At 44.2% G+C, this 18,579-nt stretch overlaps 1 protein-coding gene across 1 annotated transcript in view; it reads right to left on the bottom strand.

Moving 5' to 3' along the window:
• The window catches only part of METTL15 (methyltransferase 15, mitochondrial 12S rRNA N4-cytidine), a 411,527-nt gene extending 393,188 nt beyond the window's left edge, over positions 1-18,339 (bottom strand). The window contains exon 1 of the mRNA XM_082270210.1: positions 18,250-18,339. The gene's annotated coding sequence lies outside the window, so the exon portion shown is untranslated. The remainder of the gene's footprint in view (positions 1-18,249) is intronic.
• Between the last annotated feature and the right edge of the window lie 240 nt (positions 18,340-18,579).

Here is an 18,579-nt window from a genome sequence, read left to right on the forward strand (position 1 = left end):
GTGCCCTTGGCTTTTAAAACATATCCCAGGATGCACCACTGTTGTGCCAACCCACTGGGATAGTCATAAAAGCCTGTGTGTCACTGGCTGGGTTTCCTCCACTGTCCAACAGGCTCCCCTATTGGATACAGTGGGGACACTCCCTCAGACCAGATGATTCACACATGGACACATGCAACAGGCCTAGCTACTGATCAGGCTCCCCTGTTGTGGGTGTTGAAGCGATCACCAGCTGGACACTGGATCTATCACAGGTACATACATATTCACCAGCACACCATAGATCTTGTTAAGCAGTCTAAAGAAACTTTTTATTGCAGAGAGGATCACATCAGGAACAGTGCAACGTTAAAGAGTCATGCAGGACCCCTTCGTCAGGCATGTGATGACATTACATGCCTGACAAAGGGGTCCTGCGTGACTCCGAAACATTGCACTGTTCCTGATGTGATCCTTTCTGCAATAAAAAGTTTCTTCGGACTGCTTTGCAAGATCCATGGTGTGCTGGTGAATACGTATGCACGTGTTGGGGTAACAAACGCTTTGAGGCTGCATTCACACTTGGGCGTTTTGATCCTGCTCGCGATTTCAACCCCTTAGGTTCCACAGTGAGTATAACAAGCATGCTTTACTGCATATACAGGCTGATTTTACTGTTGTGTGTTTAGTAACACTTTAACCACTTGCCAACCGCCAGTAGTACATACTTTATACTGCGGCAGGTTAGCTCTGTCCCGCGAAATGACGTAACTGTACGTCGCTTTGCGGGACCACCAGTGGGGGTGGGCGCCCATTTGCCACAGGAGAAGCTGATTTGTGGCTGTGATTGCCACTGGGCACCCGCGATCTCTCCCCGTGGAGAGAGTTGTAAACACGGCAGACCGCTGTTCTCTCGGCAATGAACACAGGGCTCCTATGTTCCTCTTATTTAGCAACACAAGTCTCTGTGTTTATTCCATACGTCCATCCCCCACACAGTTGGAAAGCACCCCCTAGGGACACATTTAACCCTTTGATCACCCCCGATGTTAACCCCTTCACTGCCAGTGTCATTAATACTGTAACAGTGCATATTTTTAGCACTAATTAATGTAGTAATGTCACTGGTCCCCCCAAAAGGGTCAAAAATGTCAGTTAGGGGTCTGATCTGTCCGCCGCAATGCTAATCAACGCCATTACTAGTAAAAGAAAATAAAAAAATAAAAAAACAACATAAATCTTTTTCCCTAGTTTGTAGAAGCGATAACTTTTCCGCAAACCAATCAATATACACTTATTGGGATTTTTTTTACCAAAAATATGTAGCAGAATACATATTGGGCTAAAATGATGGAAAAAATTTGATTTTAAATTTTTTTTTTATTTCGGAATGTTATATAGCAAAAAGTGAAAAATATTGTTGTTTTTTTTTTTTTCCAGAATTGTAGCGGTTTTTTTGTTTAACCACTTGCCGACCGCTGCACGACTATCTACGTCGGCGGTCAGCCCCTCACAGGCAAAGTGACGTAGGGCTACGTCACTAGCTTGTGAGGGTCTAGGGAGCGAGCGCGCGCCCCCGGAGGCGCGCTCCCGCTCCCGAGTGGTCACGGACCCCCCCGCGCGTGTGACCGGCGGACCCGATCGCCGCCGGCCACTCTGCGATCGGCGGGGGAGAGGGAGAAAGTCAGGCAGCTTGTGTAAACAAGCTGCCTGTCATTCTCCTCGCTGTATGAGAGCTGATCACATGGATCTACTATGTAGATCCGTTGATCACTCTGCATACAGCTGAAGCCCCAGCCAATCACAGTTAGAATCACGCCCCTAGGGACACACACAGCCCCTCCCTCTCAAATAAAGTTAACCCCTTCACTACCAGTGTATTTTTACAGTAACAGTGCATATGTATAGCACTGATTACTGTAGAAATGTCACTGGTAACCCCAAAAGTGTCAGAAATGTCAGTCAAGGGTCCGATCTGTCCGCCGCAATGTCGCAGTACCGCAAAAAAAAAATCGCAGATCGCCGCCATTACGCGTTAAAAAAAAAAACAACAAAAATGACAAAAATATTTCCCTTTGTTAGTAAACGCAATAACTTTTGCGCAAACCAATCAAAATACGCTTTTTGCGATTTTTTTTACCAAACATAGGTAGCATAAAACAAATTGGCCGAAAATTTTAAAAAATTTTGATTTTTACATTTTTTTTGGGGGGAATTTCATATAAAAAAAGGGGAAAAATATTGCTATTTTTGCAAAATGGACGCTCTTTTTTTGTTTATAGCGCGTGATCAAAAAATCGCACAGGTGATCAAATACCGCCAAAAGAAAGCTCTGTTTGTGGGAAAAAAAGGACGCCAAATTCGTTTAGGTACAGCGTCGCACGACCGCGCAATTCTCCGTTAAAGTCACGCAGTGCCGAATCGCAAAATACCCCCTGGTCGGAATGGGGGTAAAATCTTCCGGGGCTTAAGTGGTTAAAGCTCAAAAAAAATAAAAATTGCAGAGGTGATCAAATACCACCAAAAGCTCTATCTGTGGGGAAAAAAGGACATTGATTTTATTGGGGTACATCATCGCACAACCGCGCAATTGTCAGTTCAAGTAACCCAGTGCCGAATCGCAAAAAATGGCCTGGTCATTAAGGAGAAAAACCTTCTGGTCCAGAAGTGGTTAACTGTATTTTCCTGCCTAATGTAATGTTCTTCGTGAACCCCTTAAACCTCTACTTTTCCCCTTCATACTGTTTGTTTGGAACAAGCAGCGCACGTTAGCTAGCTGTATACTTTCCTATCTATTTACTAATGCTAGCAGCATAAGGATTAAAAATATGTAGCACTGCCCCCTAGGGGACTGCTGAGAATTGCACTTTCTGGGTTCCTCTGGGTTACCCGTAGCAACAGTCTATGGAAACGTATCACTTTAAATGCTTGGCTCGGAAAATGAACAGTCCAGGGGATGCTGTTTTGTAGTTTATTGTAGAGCTGGGATAGGAGAAAGGATGAGTGGGATACTCCAACTGATAACTGTGACGGGAGTCACTTTGGGCGCGGGGTGACCAGGAAACTGGAGGGCACTGGGGATATGGTTTGGATGGCTCCAAATGGGACAGTGGTATTCAGGAATGATGTCTCTCTTGAAATATGAAGATTTTATTCCCTGTAAATTGAGAGGTCCATGACCAGGAAGTACAACTCTAAACAGTCTGATTCCTGCTTGACCCTCAATACAGAGCCTCGTCTCATACTTGGGGGGGGTTATTCGTAGGGGTTTCTTGTTCGGCTGAGTGTAGTGTCTGTTAGCTGCCTTTGTGTTCGGGAATGAAATGTCCTAAACGACTGTAACCCTTTTCATACCCGGGGTGTCGTTACAATAACTATTCACAATGTTGAGGACAACTGACTTAGGATGCGGCAAGGCCGCTGCTTCACCTTGCCACTGAAGTGAAGATACTTTAATACTTTAAGTGTTCCTGCTTCAATTATCTCTTCAGGGTTCTAAATTTGGCATTCCATTTCTCTCTTACTGTGTGTGCTGACACCTGTCCACTGACTCCATCCACTGGAGTGGTCCCCTTCCTGGGCAGACCCCCGGCAAGCTTCTCTGTACTCACGGACACTGTTTTTCCAGAGTCACTCTGCCTTCAACTCCACCAGTCAGTTTTCCTGGACCTCCGGATTAAGCCCCACACTCCTGGCTCACAAGGCCAACCGCCTGTGACCACCATCCACAGCTACAGAAGGAGAGACAGCCGTCACCCTTCTTCCGGGAATTGGCTTCCCGCCTAAAGACCCCCTGCCTTATGTGCCCTTGGCTTTTATACCCTATCCCAGGATGCACCTCTTGTCTGTGCCAACCCACTAGGACAGTTATATAAGCTTGTGCATCATTGGCTGGGTTTCCTCCACTGTCCAATGTACCTCTCCATTGGATACAGTGGGGACACTCCCTCAGCCCACATGAATACACACTGAACACACTGAGCAGGCCTAACTAGCAGATCCAGCTCTCTGATAAGCAGAGAGAACAAATGCTTCACCTACTGCTTTTCTGTTAAGCAGAGAAAGCCAAAACTATGTCTGCAATCTAGCACCAGACTAGGAGGGTGCTACAAATAGTTAATATTGTTCTAAAGAGTGAAGTTCTGCAATAGGTATTGGATTTGCATGGATTATTTGAGGAGATAAGGATACTGTCTGGTGTCATTTTGAGGGCCAAAACAGAAGACACTGTACCTTTTATTTAGGTCTACAGGAGATCCATGTCTTATAACACGCCAATCCCACTTCTTTATTTATTTCTGAGCAAACCTGACCAGGAACGCTTTTTTTTTTTTTTTTTCTAGGAAAGGGGCAACCCTTTCTGTAAAGTGGGAACTATTAGCTGCTGTGCGCTGTACTACATATGCCACCCCCAGATCTCAATTTATAGCTCAAACACCAAACTTCCTCTCATTAACGGAGCTAGCAAACAGCATTTGTATTGCCTCACCTCTCACTCCCACTTACTGCAGCAAACCAATTATTCTGTTTCATTATCCTGTGTTTTTGTGTTGTTTGCAGGGAGTTCTTCATTCCGCTGGCTGCTTTTTCTTTAGGTTTTATATTAACCGTGTGCGGCTTAAACAGCCCTAATAGGTGAACATTTCTAAAAACATCGCTAAAAATTCTGAGAACTTACTAAAATTAACTTTTCTCTTATTGCAAATAATGAAAAAGCACCTGTAGAGTTGAAGAAAACAGTATGGATGGGAGATCTTGCCCTTGTTTTTTGTTTTGATGGATGCTAGGAAAAGCTGTGGTTAGACCATATCAGGAAAATGTACGCGTTTGCTGCAGAGGAGGTGTCACAAGCAGCCTGGATTACCCTTCATTGCGCTTCCCAAATCTGCTGCCCGACCACCAAAAAATTCACTACAAGTTTCAACCTGCAGGGGTCTCCTAAGAGCACTCCAAGGAAACAGCTAAATCCATATAGGAGAAGTGCTTTATCTTCCAAAGGATTTGCATTTCAGTCCATCCAGTTATAAGAGTTGTACAGCCCTGCCACATAGCCCAGCAAGATAGGAAACACCACTTTCTCTGGGAGGTCTCTTCCACACGGGCGGTACAAACAGGTGGCTGACCTGTGGTTTTATTGCCCCCGACCACTGCCTAAAGACTAAGGCAGCCCATAGATAATTCCTTTTTTTTTTTTTGTAAACTGCATATACAAACAGAAAATTGCCACGCTAAAATGACAAAGAAATAAAGTCACATAAATATTACAGTCCAATTAGAAGTGATATAGTGTAATCATGAAACTAGTAGATCACTCCAAGGAAAATGTGAGGGATTAAAGTGATTGTAAGAGCCCATTTACACTAGCACGACTTGTGAGGCGACTTGTGTCGCCCCAAGTCGCTTGACATAACAAAAGCAATGTTAATCAATCAGTGCCGTCTTAATTGGCACTACTGAAGTCGCTCCGACTTCAGAAAAGGGTCCTGTACTTCTTTGAGGCGACCTGTGATCCGACTATCCCATATACTTCAATGGGAGTCGCCTCCTTATCTTAATTGAAGCGACTTTTTATCAGACTTTCCAGGAAGAAGAAAGAGATTAGCCAGGCATTCCCCACAGACAAAGTCGCCTGTCTCTTCAAAGTAGTGCACAAGTCTCTTCCAAGTCTCTCTCTAAACAAGTCTCTTCAAAGTCACGGGGTGACTTTCTGGTCACGGTAGTGTGAACCGGCTCTAAGTCCCCGTTCACACTAAGGCGACCTGTGAGGCGGCCTGGTCGCCTCACAGGTCGCCGTAGGTCGCCTTCCATAGGGAAGCTGCGGATCCGTTCTAATAGGAGAGACACAAGTCGCTCCGACTTAGAAAAAGGGTCCGGAGCTTCTTTGGGGCGACCCGGAGGCGACCGCCATAGACTTCAATGTTATGAAGTCCGTGGCGGCCGCTCCGAGGTCGCGGCGCGCTGCTCGCACCGCGACCTCGGAGGTCGCCCCCCCAAGTCGGATCGCCCCTGTGTGAATGGGGCCTAAAGGTTAGTTTTTTGTTTTTTTTTTAAATAACAAACATGTTATACTTACCTGCTCCGTGCAAGGGTTTTGCACAGAGCAGCCCGATCCACCTTTTCTCTGGTACCCCTGCGGCGCTCCTGGCTCGTTGGGTGCCCCCACGGAGAGCCGCATTCCATGGGGGCACCCGTACAGCCACGCACTCAAGTCCAGCTGCTGCGTTCATTGACACAGACAGCAGGACTCGGCCCCGATCCCCTGTCACTGGATTTGATTGACAGCAGGCTCCCTTTGCTATTAATCTATCCAATGAGGATCCGAGACAGCACATGGAGCCGCTGGGCTCGTGCTCCTTGCTGGAATGTTTAGGTTCAGGTAAGAATAACGGGGGGTCTGGGTGACAGCTGTAACCAAAAAGGTTTTTCAGCTTAAAGGGTAACGCCAGTCAAAAATTGAATTTTTCATATTAATAGTAGGTTAAATATCTTTAGCTTTGATATTATTCATTTTCTGGCTAGCTGCTTGTGTAGCTTAGAAAGTCTTATCTAAACTAGACAATCAGCTTTTTCCTGTTCTTCACCAACAATGCTATCTCTCTTTATCTGAATTTGCTAAGCGGTCTTTCACTTCCTGAAAAGGTTGTCAGTCTTTTGTAGACAGGCATGCCTAGACCTGCCCAGCCCCACCCCCATCCCTCCTATCTTTCACAGAACATGATCTTCTGCTCCTCCCATTCTGCATACACCCACTGGCTACACAGGAACAGTGTCTCTCCCTGGAAGTGATGTCATTAGCTTTCAGTAACCACACCCACTTGCTGCTCTTGGACTCAGAAGAAAGAGGAATTGAAGTCACGTGACAGCACTGAAAACTGCAAAATAAAGGGAGAAAATCTGGGATTTTGAGACATAACGCTGAACTCAGTTCACATTAATAATTGCAGGGGGAATTTAAGTATTAGGCTTTACTTCCACTTTAAAGCATATAATGCATTAAGGTAAAAAACCTTGAGACTGTACAACTCCTTTAACCACTTAAGGACCGCTGGCTGGCCCTCCTGCGTGATTTGACGTAGCCCTACACCTGTCGCCTGCCTGCTGCTAGGGGGCGTGCGTGCGTTGCCGGCAGCATGCTCCTGCCCCCACTTGGCAGCGGAGACTCTGATGCACGGGGCCAGCAGCTACGATTGCCACAGGCCACCCACGATCGCTCCCCACTGAGAAGGACGGTCAGCTATTGTAAACACAATTGAAGAGACAAGAACTCACTGCTCAAGGTGGTGTAATTGCCTGATGACTCACAACGGTGCATGCCCCATCTCGCCTCCGTGAAAACTTGATAAAGGAAAAGGAATTGGCAGCACTCCAGGTAGAGTCAAAATCCAGATTTATTGACTGGACATACAAATATGACCTAGACATCCAATATACCTTGTCACGATTGTCATATTTGGATGTCCAGTCAATAAATCTGGATTTTGACGCAACCTGGAGTGCTGCCAATTCCTTTTCCTTTATTGTAAACACAACTGACAATTCTTCTATATAGGATCACAGGTCCCTGTGATCATTTCAAAAGCCCATTCCCCCCACAGTTAAAAACACTCCCCTAGGCTTACATTTAACCCCTTGATCACCCACAGTGTTAACCAGTGCATATTTTTAGCACTGATTACTGTAGTATTGTCACTGGTTCCCCCAAAAGTATCAAAAATGCCAGTCAGGGGTCCGATCTGTCCGCTGCAATGTTGCAGTTCAGCTAAAAATCGCAGATCGCCGCCATTACTAGTAAAAATAAATAAATAAAATAAATAAATAAGACATAAATCTTTCCCGTAGTTAGTAGACACGATAACTTTTGCGCAAACCAATCAAAATATGTTTACTGCGATTTTTTTTACCAAAAATATGTAGCAGAAAACAAATTGGCCTAAAATGTTAAAAAAAATTGATTTTTATTTTTTGGGAATGTTATAAAGCAGAATGTGAAAAATATCATTTTTTTTTTCTTTTTCAGAATTGTCGCTCTTTTTTTTGTTTATAGCGCAAAAAATAAAAATCGCAGAGGTGATCAAATACCACCAAAAGAAAGCTCTATTTGTGGGAAAAAAGAACATTAATTTTATTTAGGCACAGCATCGCAAGACCACGCAATTGTCCGTTAAATTAACACAGTGCCGAATCGCAAAAAAATGGCCTGGTCATTAAGGGAGCAAATCATTCCGGTCTAGAACTGGTTAAAAGTTCAACATATATGAAAAAAACATCTTGATGGTGAATATCGTACAAAAAGGTGAAACCCCCAGGCATGCCTCCACCATATAATATGAGATGGTCGCTTACCAGAAGAAATGGACTCTAGATTATAAGAGTCATGAGCGCAGTATGATGGAATATCCTTAATACAGGAGTCATCTTTCCTTTGCAGCAAAACAGGAGACCTCAAAGCCTTTTCTTTGGTGTCCAATAGGAACACTCACATATGGAATAATCAATGATTCACTGGCAAATCATGCATGTAAGATGAATCAAAGAAACTCCCATTGTGTGAAACTGTAAAAAAATGTATAAAGATAAAAGATACCAACTACTTACGTAGAGGCAGTAAAAAATGAGCATATATGCAATATATATCTGTCCCAGGATTTAAAGCGGTTGTAAACCCTAAAATAAAAAAAAAATAAAAAACCTGCAAGACAAAGGCATAATGAGCTAGTATGCATCGCATACTAGCCCATTATGTGTAACTTACCTTAGAACGAAGCCCCGACACGGACCCCCGGACATCGCTGCGGGCGCTGCCATGATCCCTCGCCGTCTCTTCCCGGGTTCGACGGCTCCGGCGCGGTGATTGGCCGGAAGAGACGGCTCCAGCGCGATGATTGGCCGGAGCCGCGATTACGTCACTCCCGCGCATGCGCGCGGGAGTGATTTTCCGGCAAGCTCCCGGCAAATAAATTGAAGGTCTCCCGGACCATCAGAGCGTATGCGCCGCTCGCGCGAGCGGCTGCATGCACTGTAAATATCTCCTAAACCATGCCGGTTTAGGAGATATTATTTGTACCTACAGGTAAGCCTTATTATAGGCTTACCTGTAGGTAAAAGTGTCAAAAAGCGGGATACTACCGCTTTAAGCTGACAGCCTCGTGGGGTCAGAGGGCGTGGTAAAGTCAAAAGCATGGACTCCGCCCAACGCGTTTCATGAAACATCACATCATTAAGGGCATTTTTTTTTTTTTTCAACCCATGAAAGAAAAAAAATAAATAAATACTTGATTCCCCCCATCCACACATTTTAGCTGGATGGGAGAATCCTCCCACTGAGCTATTGTATTCAGACATCAGGGAGACTTCCTCACTGTCAGAATATACTGATGCCAGCTATAGCAAACTGCACTGGTCGATTAGAATTTTTCCAACAGGGCACCTATACAGAAGTCAATAGTTAGATCAAATTCTGTACAACCACTCTGCCCATACGTGGATTAAAATTCAGCAGTCCCTTCTGAACCAGCTTAAGCAACATATGGAGCATCGCGGCAAATTTACCATGTCATGGCGAGTTGACTGGGAGCACCATTAAAGTCAATAGGGCCACGCTGCAAACGTCGCAGCACACTAGCCCTGTTACAAACTGCTATTGGGCAGAGAAAGAGGCATTCAGGAGGCAGCAGAATCTCTTCCAGAATGCCTGACAACGGCTGCTTAGCTGCACTTTGAACAGCGATCAATTGCGGATCACTTTTCAGAGCTTTGGCTAGAGTTTGCCCTCCCTCACATTATAGACCGAGGTCTGCAAGCCGTTGATCTTGATCTACCAGTGGACCACAGGGTATCGGGGTCCCTGGGTGTGACATGGAGGATCCCTGGTGTGAAAGGGAATCGGGGTCACCAGATGTGCCATGGGGAATCGGAGTCACCAGGTGTGACATGGGGGATAGGGGTCACCAGGCGTGCCATGAGGAATTGGGGTCCTTGGGTGTGACATGGAAAAACATAGACATAGAGTCATTGTGACATAGAGGAACATTGGGGCCACTGTGTATGACAGCATGACATGGAGCAACACGGGGATCCCTGGGTGTGACATGGAGGAACATCGGAGTCAGTGGGTATGACAGCATGATATAGAGATGATATAGAGAAATATTGGGGTCCCAGGATGTGACATGGAAAAAATGTAGGGTCCCCAGGTGTGACATAGAGGGACACCAGGGTCCCCAGGTGTAACCTGGAGGAATATGGGGGTCACTGGGTACGACAGCATAACATGGAGGAACCATCAGATCAGGGTCACTGGGTATGACAGAGGAGTTTTTAACCCCTGCACTTTTTATTTATTTTATTTTTTTGGGGGGGGCGCAAGTAGCTGGTCTTGCCTAGGGTGTAAAATAGTCTAGCACCGGCCCTGTGTATAGTGCTTGAGTGTTCATTCATTCGAATTACCAAAATAAATTCATATTCTGGCCAATGGTTTTTACAAAGGCTCAAAATGTTTCACGCACCAAAATGCATTTAAACGCGAGTGCAATACGTGGCTTTTTGGGTGCGTTTGTTATGCTTCTTTTTCCTGCTAGCAGTAAAAGGCGTTCAGAGGAAACACACAGTGTGCATGTAACCTTAAAGTGTTTGTTACCCCAACCCTTTATATTCCTTTCCTAATAAAAACTGACCACACTAAACAGGAGAGCACATCGTGGTCAGTTCTCTAGCTATGCTGGGAACTCAGTGTGATCTCCTCCAATGATCAGACTTGTCCTGACACACTCCCCTGCACAGCCGTTCACTGGGAAGCTCAGTGTAATGCTGCTTCTCCTCCCCCCAGCTCCTATGGAGCTGAGAACAGGGGGAATGTTATCACTTTGAAAAAAAAAAAAAAAGGTACAGGTATTGATAATGTCTTTTTTATATCTATACATAAATGTTTTGCCTTTCATTTCCATTTTAAACTGAATGGGTTGTTTTACAAAATTATCTTTTACAATCACTTTATTTCAACTATCATACTGGTCAATATTTTCTTTTAACCCCTTGCCGACCGACGCACGACTATATACTGCGGCGGTCAGCCCCTCCTGGGCAAAGTGATGTACCGGTACGTCACTCGCCCACAAGTCTATAGGGGGCGAGCGCGCGCAGCCGGAGGCGCGCTCCCGCCCCCGCTCGTTCCCTGACATCCCCGCACGAGTGACCGGTGGCTCCGATGTCTGCCGTCCACTCGCGATCTCCCGCTGGAGAACGAGAAAGGCAGACGGCTGATGTAAACACAGCCGCCTGTCATTCTCCCTGTTGTAACTGCAAAGACTATACGATCCTGCTATGTAGGATCGTATGTCTCTGTGGTTACATCACAAGCCACGCCCTCCCACAGTTAGAATCACGCCCCTAGGGATACAGTTAACCCACTGATCACCAATAAAGTTAACCCCTTCCCTGACAGTGTCATTTTTACAGTAACAGTGCATATGTATAGCACTGATTACTGTAGTAATGTCACTGGTAACCCCAAAAGTGTCAAAAATGTCAGTCAAGGGTCTGATCTGTCCGCCGCAATGTCGCAGTCCCGCAAAAAAAAAAAAAAAAACGCAGATTGCCACCATTACTAGTTAATCGCAGATCGCCGCCATTACGAGTTTGATTGCTGTCAATCAAAATCAGTTAGATTGTAAAGTCAGAAGTTTTTTTTTTATCTTAATGCATTCCATGTGTTAAGATAAAAAGCCTTCTGTGTAAAGCAGCCGCCCCAGCACCCCCTAATACTTACCTGAGCCCCATCTCTGTCAAGCAATGTCCACGAGTCCCTCAGCCGTCTGGGACTCCCCCTCCTAATTGGCTGCGGCGCCATTTGCTTCAGCGGCTGTCAAAGTCAGTTAGCCAATCAGGAGAGAGAGAGAGGGGGCGGGGCCGAACTGCAGCGCTGTGTCTGAATAGACACACAGAGCTGCAGCTCGGTTTAGGTGCCCCCATAGCAAGCTGCTTGCTGTGGGGGCACTCAACAGGAGGGAGGGGCCAGGAGCAGCAAAGAGGGACCCGAGAAGAGGCTGCCCTGTGCAAAACCAACTGCACAGAGGAGGTAAGTATAAAATGTTTGTTATTCTTATATAAAAAAAAAAAACAAGAATTTACAATCACTTTACCTCCTGCCTGAATCTCCTCCTTTTTGTTTACTTCCTGGAAGGGTCCTTGTTCAGGTGTCCTTATCACTGCCTGCATGATGTGGACACTTCCTATTGGAGGGCCAATGGCAAGGTCCTCTCAGGGCCAAGCAACAAGTGACACTTGTAGTGATTGTGATTGACAGCAGGCAATGGGTGGGTTCTTTAGCGAATAGCAGGCTGTCTATTGGCTATGGATCAAGCTCTGCCCACCCACCTACAAAACTGCCCCCGCCCCGTCTGTGTAGTTCGACAGCTGCAGCGATGGGGAGAAAGCACAGCTACACCGCGGACAGAATGTTTGTATGGCCATTCCAGCCCCAGTGTGTCTCTATATGGGGGTGCCTTCCTCAAAATTGTATACGTATGTTTACAAGAGATACATGAATCTGTCTTCTGCACCAATATTTCTCATGCCGAGGCTCCACGGAAATCGAAAGCGTTTAGGCCCCTTTCACACTTATGTGACCTAAAAGTCACGCAATTTTACTGCAATTTTGACAGGACTTGAACCAATGCCCTATGTCTATGGACCTCAAAACGCATTAAAATCTGCCCAAAGTAGTGCAGGGACTACTTCGAAGTCGTACAGATATGAACAGTACTCATTGGAAATCATGGGGAACGACTTGTCATGTAACTTTGCAGTCCCAAGTCGCAGGACAAGTTGCAAAAGTGTGAAAGGGACCTTATAGACACAGTTTATGACTTCTGCAGATTATAGGCAATTAACCAGTTCCATACCGGAAGGATTTGTCCCCTTAATGACCAGGCCATTTTTTGCGATTCGGCACTGCGTTACATTAACTGACAATTGCGCGGCCGTGCGACCCCATACCAAAAAAAAAACTGATGTCCTTTTTTTCCCACAAATAGAGCTTTCTTTTGGTAGTATTTGATCACCTGTGCAATTTTTATTTTTTGCACTATAAACGAAAAAAAGAGGAACAACTGGGGAAAAAAAAAAAAAACAATAGTTTTCACATTCTGCTATATAACATTCCCCAAAAAAATAAATAAATAAAATAAAAAATCTACATTTTTCATCCTTCTAGGCCAATTTGTATTTGTAATACTGCAATAAGCGTATTTTGATTGGTTTGCGCAAAAGTTATCATGTCTACAAACTAGGGGAAAGATTTTTATTTTTTTTTTACTAGTAATGGCGGTGATCTGCGACTTTTAGCGGCACTGCGGCATTGCGGTGGACAGATCGGACACCTAACTGACATTTTAGACACTTTTTGGGGGTACCAGTGACATTACTACAGTAATCAGTGCTAAAAATATGCACTGTTACTGTACTAATGACACTGGCAGAGAAGGGGTAACTTAGGGGTTGATCAAAGGGTTAATTGTGAGCCTAGGGGAGTGTTTTCTAACTGTGGGGGGAGGGACTTGCAAAATGATCATAGAGACCTGTGATCCTATATAGAAGGATCACAGGCACTCTGTGATCATTGCAGAGAGAACGGTCAGATGTGTTTAAAACAGCTGACCGTCCTTCTCTCAGTGGGGAGCGGCAGCGGGTGCCCGGCAGCGATCGCAGCCTGCGGTCCTGTGGATCGGCATCCTCGCTGCCTAGTCGGGGCGTAAGCTCGCCCCCCAGCACCACGTGCGCGACCGACGCGCAGCCGAGCCAGCCTGCTGCAATAAATATGCAGCGGGCGGTTGGCAAGTGGTTAAATATTATTGCTTCAACTTCGTCTGCTTAGGAGGTGTATTGATATAGGCTCAGTTAACAATATCGTGCTGTGTTTCTGTGCACATTACCACAACCTGGGGCACCACACACCAACCACCATGATGCAATGTGGTGCTATTACCTCTAAATAGCACACTAACGCATTTCGTCAACAGAAGTGCACTGCATCACAGCAAAATGCGTAGCAACGTACTAGTGTGTGTTGCAGTGTACTGTCAAAAAAGATGCAGGCCAGATTTCTGAGCTGCTGCATTTTGACTTGGCTGCCTTAGGCCCCATACACAATATAAGATTTTCTGAAGACTTTTTCCTTTAGAGTTACCAAAACCATATAATATGAGGTCAAACCTAAACACTTTCAATTTGTATGCAGTCAGGCAGGCCCTTGCACTACATAGAAAAGGTAAATCTGAAGGAAATCTAACCACAAAAGTTGGATAGTGTGTATCCAGCTTTAGGCTCGATTCACACCTATGCATGTTGCTTTTGAGCGTTTCAGCAGTGCTTTTTGCTGTGCTTTCAGTGTTTTCAGACATGCGTTTTTGATGTGTTTTGCATTTTTGATTTTTCTTTTTTTTTTGGCCAATTTGTTGCTGAGCAGATTAAATAATGCAAAAGGCATCAAACACTCGCTAAAAATGCACTATATGCTTTTCTGCTGCTTCTCTATTGAAGTCTATTGAAACAAAAAAAGCAACGTTTTGCATTTTAAAAAAGTCTCTGATCCTTTCCAAAAACGCAGAGGCACAAAAATGCATTGATGTGAAAGTGTTCCATAGGAACCCATGTCAAAATAATGTTTGCCTTTAGCATAAAAACGCATTAGTGTGAACCGAGCCTAACGCAGCACACATAAGCATGTAAAAACATGTGCATGCTTCCTAAGTGTTTTGGTGCGTACATACATATGAATATGGCTTATGGACATTTGATTGTAAGCTCCTTGAGGGCAGAAACTGATGTGAATTTACAATATATGTGTAAAGCGCTGCGTAAATTGACAGCACTATATAAGTACCTGTAATATATAAAATAAATAAGCCTACCTTTGTAGCACATCTGATAATATGATATATTATCATACTAATATTAATAATTATTAATATTAACCACTTGCCGACCGCCGCACGACTATCTACGGCGGCGGTCAGCCCCTCACAGGCAAAGTGACGTAGGGCTACGTCACTAGCTTGTGAGGGTCTAGGGAGCGAGCGCGCGCCGCCGGAGGCGCGCTCCCGCTCCCGCGTGGTCACGGACCCCCCCGCGCGTGTGACCGGCGGACCCGATGTCCGCCGGCCACTCTGCGATCGGCGGGGTAGAGGGAGAAAGTCAGGCAGCTTGTGTAAACAAGCTGCCTGTCATTCTCCCCTCTGTATGAGAGATGATCATATGGATCTACTATGTAGATCCGTTGATCACTCTGCATACAGCTGAAGCCACAGCCAATCACAGTTAGAATCACGCCCCTAGGGACACACACAGCCCCTCCCTCTCAAATAAAGTTAACCCCTTCACTACCAGTGTATTTTTACAGTAACAGTGCATATATATAGCACTGATTACTGTAGAAATGTCACTGGTAACCCCAAAAGTGTCAAAAATGTCAGTCAAGGGTCCGATCTGTCCGCCGCAATGTCGCAGTACCGCAAAAAAAAAAAAAAATCGCAGATCGCCGCCATTACGCGTTAAAAAAAAAAACAACAAAAATGACAAAAATCTTTCCCTTAGTTAGTAAACGCGATAACTTTTGCGCAAACCAATCAAAATACGCTTTTTGCGATTTTTTTTACCAAACATAGGTAGCAGAAAACAAATTGGCCGAAAATGTTAAAAAATTTTGATTTTTACATTTTTTTGGGGGGGAATTTCATATAAAAAAAAAAGGGAAAAATATTGCTATTTTTGAAAAATTTACGCTCTTTTTTTGTTTATAGCACGTGATCAAAAAAAAAAAAAATCGCACAGGTGATCAAATACCGCCAAAAGAAAGCTCTGTTTGTGGGAAAAAAAGGACGCCAAATTTGTTTAGGTACAGCGTCGCACGACCGCGCAATTGTCCGTTAAAGTCACGCAGTGCCGAATCGCAAAATACCCCCTGGTCAGGAAGGGGGTAAAATCTTCCGGGGCTTAAGTGGTTAATATAGATAAATAGTGCTGCACAATAAAAGTGCTTCAAAAGGATATATATATATATATATATATATATATATATATATATATATATAAATAAAAAATATAAAAATCAACAAGATTGCAGAAATGGAGGAACTCATAAATATTGGCAAAGATACACCAACAAAATTCTACCAGACTTGGGCATGTTGGTTGCACTTCCGAACCACAAACCAATACACAGAACTTAAAGACGGGATTATCTTACAACAAACATAACACATTTTACAAGAAATCTGCATATAGTTTAGGGGTAGTATACTTTTTCCCTAGTGGAATTCAAACTCTATCTTTACAGGGAGATATCCCCCCCCCCCCGCCCCGCCCCGCCCCCTACACCAGGGATGTGTGGGGGCTATCTCTCCTCAAACAAATTGGCTATACAGTTTTAACATCTTTGATCCAAACTGTCATATGAAGAGCTATGTCATATCCTATAAATGATGGTCTAAATTGATACTGTATTTCTTCTTGCCTTTCTTACATCCCACCCCCCAACATTTGTATTCAGTTCTAGAAACCTATGCTAATTCTATGTACCAAGAAGAGTGTTACTTTCTATGTATTAGAGGTATGTTGATTATCGCTGTAGTGTTGTTCATTTAATTTGAATAAAATAAAACTTTTTATTGGAAAAAAATATATACATATATATAATGATAAATGGATAATTAATTATAAATAGAAATTATTAAACACCAAAGTGATAAAGGCTTATGTGAATATGTAGATAAATAAAATAATTATATAAATAATCAATTAAATGTAATATAAGTGACAATTATCACAATAGGGTAATAAAAGGATGCAAAAAGTGATCAAAAATGGTGAATAAATATATAAAAAATTAATATATAAATATGAGTCCAAGTGTTTCAAAAAGCATCTGGTAAAAAATATTCACTCATATAAAGTGACTATAGTGCTGAAAAGTTTTTTCCATGATCTTTTAAATAATACACTTTACAGTGAATTGTGATCAAATCAGTAGACCACTTCAAATGTGACAAAAAGTGTATCCAAATGAATCCGTAGTGGTGAATATATGTATGATACAATATGTTACAGTGGTCCTAATATACATTTAGGGTCGGTTCACAACAGGATCGCATGAGAACGTTAACATCCCTGTACGATGCGTTTTGACAGCCCATTCTTTTGATAGGGCTGCGAAATGCACTGGACCACCTAAAAAGTAGTGTTCGCACTACTCTGAAAAATGAACTGCACCAAGCTGCATGGTATTACGTTTGGGGGTGCCATTAACCATACGTTGGCACCCCCAAACGTAATACCATGCAGCTTGGTGCAGTTCATTTTTCAGAGTAGTGCGAACACTACATTTTAGGTGGTCCAGTGCATTTCGCAGCCCTATCAAAAGAATGGGCTGTCAAAACGCATCGTACAGGGATGTTTCGGTTCACACTATAGCGTGTGCGGCGATCGCATGTAATATCGGAGCGCACTGCTCCTTCATTACATGCGATCGGATGTGCAGTGCGAATTCAGCCATACACTTTGTATGGCTAAATTCGCACTGCACCCGCACAAAAGTCGCACATGAGGCATTTTTTCAGCCGCATCAGGATCGGATCGCACAGTGGTTCACACTTGTGCGATCCGATCCTGTGCGAACTGTCAGATCGCACTGCGATATGCGATCAAACTAGGGGTGACGTTAACATTTCATTGACACCCCCTGCATATCGCATATGGCAGTGTGAACTGCCAGATGTGCGTTTGCGATGCGGGAACAGGCTGCGAATTCACAGCCTTCCCGCATCGCACAAGTGTGACCCGGCACTCACCTGCAGTGCAGGAAAACACACTTGGAATGTGTCTTTCCCTTACCGCGATTTGGTGTGAACTGGCCCTTGCAGCAGAATAAAAAAATCAGCATGCATTTCAAAGGAACAGAATATGTACTTAAAGAAAAAAGAAAAAAAAAAAAAAAAAAGGAAATTCTGTGACATTTGAAGATTTACTAAAACTGGAGCACTCAGAATCTGGTGCAGCTCTGGATAGAAACCAATCAGCTTCCAGGTTTTATTGTCAAAGCTTAACTGAAGAAGCTGAAGTTAGAAGCTGATTGGCTGCCATGCACAGCTGCACCAGATTCTGAGTGCTCCAGTTTTAGTAAATCTCCCCCTTGGTGTCTCCTAAACAGACATGCACTGCAGATATTACAGGGGGGCACATGGTGGGAGGATCCTGCACACACAGCAAGCAAGCACTTACAATGAGACTGATCGGTGCACAGAAGTAGCTTCAGATTGTAGAACAGGAAGTCACAGACACATGGAGCTGTTCATGGTGCTCACTGCTCAGCAAACCCTTCACAACAAGCATGCTGTACATAGAGTTCCTCATACTGCTGGTGCACACACTCATTTCTGTTCTGTGATGAGAAGGGAAATCATTCCCCCTTATATTATATGAATGGGAAATTGTGACAATAACATTATGAAAGCTGCAATTGCTGAATTGTTTTTTACAGGTGCAGTCTTAGCACTGTCCTGATCCTGGCTGTACTGCCTGGTGAGTCACTGCTCTAGTCTGCATGTACTG

Source organism: Pelophylax lessonae, assembly GCF_965119305.1.
Source record: "Pelophylax lessonae genome assembly, chromosome: 10".
Classification (NCBI taxonomy): domain Eukaryota; kingdom Metazoa; phylum Chordata; class Amphibia; order Anura; family Ranidae; genus Pelophylax; species Pelophylax lessonae.